Source organism: Schistocerca cancellata, chromosome 5 (genome assembly GCF_023864275.1).
Source record: "Schistocerca cancellata isolate TAMUIC-IGC-003103 chromosome 5, iqSchCanc2.1, whole genome shotgun sequence".
Taxonomy (NCBI): domain Eukaryota; kingdom Metazoa; phylum Arthropoda; class Insecta; order Orthoptera; family Acrididae; genus Schistocerca; species Schistocerca cancellata.
In genome coordinates this window covers 305,741,709-305,745,377 of record NC_064630.1, presented here as the reverse complement: position 1 = coordinate 305,745,377, position 3,669 = coordinate 305,741,709, and the positions used below count along the sequence as shown (strand labels likewise).

The 3,669-nt window shown below is 43.7% G+C and overlaps 1 non-coding gene across 1 annotated transcript; it reads right to left on the bottom strand.

The window, feature by feature from the left end:
- Positions 1 to 893: 893 nt before the first annotated feature.
- Positions 894 to 968, bottom strand: Trnat-ugu (transfer RNA threonine (anticodon UGU)). The gene has a single exon. It is a non-coding gene; the product is annotated as a tRNA-Thr (tRNA).
- Positions 969 to 3,669: the final 2,701 nt, after the last annotated feature.

The window sequence follows — 3,669 nt, the reverse complement described above, 5'->3', positions numbered from 1 at the left end:
CTATGCAGCTACAGTATTGATGACAAACAGCTGGAGACAGCGTCTGCCGTAAAATATCTAGTCATAACTAGCCAGTGCTACCTTAAGTGGAATGACCATATAAAACAGATAGTGGGAAAAGCAGATACAAGACTCAGATTCATCGGAAGAATCTTAAGGAAATGTAACTCATCCACGAAGGAAGTGGCTTATAAGGCGCTTGTGCGCACGATTCTTGAGTATTGTTCATCTATCTGGGATCCCTATCAGGTAGGACTGATAGAAAAGATCCATCGAAGAGCGGCGGGTTTCGTCACGGGATCGTGTAGCTGGCGAGAGAGCGTTAGGAGATGCTAAACAAACTCTAATGGCAGACATTACAAGAGAGACGCTGTGCATCACGGAGAGATTTAGTATTGAAATTTCGGGACAGCACTGTTCAGGAGGAGTCAAACAACATATTACTTCCCCCACATACTTCTCACGTATTGAGAAAATTCGAAAAATTAGAGCCAATACAGAGGTTTAACGACAGTCATTCTTCCCACGCACTATTAGCGAGTGGAACAGGGTTGGATGGTACCGAAAGTACCCTCCGCCACATTCCATTAGGTGGCTTGCGGAGTATGGTGCAGATGTAGATGTCACATATTCGTCTACATCGCTCCTTTTTCCCTTCCACCAGTACCTTCCTTTAATTTATCAAATGCTTGCTGACACTCCCCCAAACGTCACACCTTTTCGTAACTACAGTAGTTACTTTATGAAAATGGTATCTGTTCTTGCGGACATGTCCGAAAGAACAGATAGCATCGGTGACCATGCAGCTCTCTTAGAATGAAATGATGATTAAATCAAGACCCTAAGCTGTCGACAGGCGTTGACATACATCAACGGGGACAGTTGAAAATGTGTGCCCCGACCGGGACTCGAACCTGGGATCTCCTGCTTACATGGCAGATGCTCTATCCATCTGAGCCACCGAGGGCACAGAGGACAGTGCGACTGCAGGGATTTATCCCCTGCACCTCCCTGTGAGACCCACATTCCCAGCCTAATATCCACACTCTACATTCGTAGTGCCCCTGCCCATTACACTCATTACTCGCGGCAGACAATCTTACTGAGTTCCGTAAGAGTTTGGGCAATGCGTGTGCATCCAGTAATGAGTGTAATGGGCAGGGTCACTACGAATGTTGTGTGTGGACATTAAGTTGGGAATGTGGGTCTCACGGGGAAGTGCAAGGGTTAAATCCCTGCAGTCGACTGAGGTCAGTTGACAAAGTCTTACTTTCGAAATCATTGAATTCTTCCCTCACTGCTCTCCTTACGCTCATTTTCGCTTCGTTCAGCTTTTGTTTGTCAGCTAGGTTTATACTTCTCTTGAATCTGAGATGAAGTGCTCTTTGTTTACGTAGCGCTTTTCTAACACGGCTATTAAACCATGGTGGATCTTTTCCATCCCTTAGAACCTTACTCGGAACATGCTTGTCCAGGGCATATTGAAAATGCCTTTGAATTTTTCCCATTTGTTCTCCACATCTTCGTCCTCATCACAGAATATTTTATGCTGACTGCTGAGATATTCTGAAATTTGTATCCTGCCACTCTTGCTGAGCAAATATATCTTCCTACCTTCCTTAATATTCCTTGTAGGACCTGTGATCATAGATTCTGTCACTACCTTACGATCACTGATAGCTTCCTTTACGTTAACTGATTCGATAAGTTCAGGTCTGTTTGTTGCCAGGAGATCTAAGACGTTACCCTCGCGAGTTGGTTCTATATCTGCTCAAGGTAACTGCACATCCAAAACAATGTCACACGATTCCCTGTCCCTGGCACCAGTTTTGATGGCATTACACTTTCAATCTATAACTGGACAGTTGAAGGCACCCCCTATTACAACGGCATGATCAGGAAAATTACTAATGATATTCTGCAAGCTCTGTCTGAAGCGCTCTACAACTACAGATCCTGACCCAGGTGGTCTATAAAAGCATCCGATCACGAATTTTGACCATTCTTTGATAATTTCACCCAGATTAATTCACATTCGGAATCCGTGATAACCTCGCTAGGAGGTGTGTTTACAGTGTGTGCAAAGGACCGATTTGTGTCGGAAGCAGATACAACTGCATAGATTGCAGAAGCGTCAAACCCATTTTCCATGTTGGGGACTGACGTCATAGGACCGTTCAGTCGATTACCGACGGGGAACAGATTCGTTCTGGCGATAATAGACCATTTTTCGAGGTACATAGAAATGGTAGCCATGCAGAATCATTAGGTGACGACAGGCGTACAGGTAGTGGTGAACAACTGGATTCTGATTGGTGTATCTAAAACGATAACTAGCGACTAGGATACCAATTTAATGCCAGATCTATTGAAGGAACTTTGTTGACTGCTGAACATAAACAAGTTGAAGATGAGCATTCTGCATCCACACGCAAATGGGAGGACAGAATGTGTGCACAGAACCATTGATGCTGGATTGCTATGTAAGCTCACATGATCAGGACTTGGATGAATATCTGGGGTATGTCGTCTGCGCTTACAACTCAAAAGTTCACACAAGTACTAGTTTGTTTCCATATGAGGTAGTATAGAGACAGTAAATGTCATATCCATTTGACCTGATAAAGGTAGGAAAGAGAAGGAATGATGAATCAGTGCACAAGTTCATGTGAACGGTTTGGGAACGAGTGCAAAAGATTATCAGGTATCAAGGACCTGTCAACATTAAGCTTCAATTGCTCATCAGAACTATAGTGTGCACATTAGGTGTCTGCTGTCTTTTAAGGGTTGTCCAATTGTAATTGTAGCAATTTCACGAGGGAAATGTGAAGAAAAAAAAGGTAGAGCAAAGGGAGAAACCGAAAGATGTGACTGGGCCATAGCATGAGGTGCCATATGCGCTGCGATCTCGGAAGTAGTAGAAAGTACATGTAGTTTTTTCTATTAGTTAGTAGCGACTGACCGCTTCATTTAGTTGTAATTTAGTTATGTTGTTTGATGTTATGTGTATTACAGAGACTGTTAAGAGCAGCAGTCTTTTGAAAAGGAAGGGAGGGAGGGTGATGGTGATACTTGTCCTCAGGTTACTGGAAATGCGAACTTGGCAGTGGTGCATCTCGTCATCTTCGTTAGGGTGGATACCTTGCATGTCTAGCACTTACATGTATGAGTACAATATACGAGGCAGTAGGATGTGGTTGTTGAGTCAGTAGTGTGCGTTAAGGTTAGTATTGGACACATGGGAGTTGCAGAATCAAGCGAGGTGATTAGGGGAGACATTTGATGAGCTTAAACGGTGTTTTTACCATTGTTGCCAGGTAGCAAACAACATTACGCACAGATGCCACAAACAGGTAGCCAGCAAGGAGTGCCAGACAGCACCCTGCTACACCTCCTTGACTTCCGTGGATTGACACCTCTGGCCGTCAGCTAGTTGCACCCGGGCACTAAGGCTTGCAGAAACGCTATGCGTGCCTCAGGTGGCTGCTACCGTCGCACGCCAACTACCAAAATTAAGGTCCCAGATCAAGTTGCTCAAAGAAGAGAAGTCGATACGACCCATAGTTAATTATAAGAGTTGTCCATCATATAAATTGAATATGAAACTTAATGAAATCTTGAAAGCAATTTATGTATATGAAAACTTTAGCATAAAAAATAATTATGAAC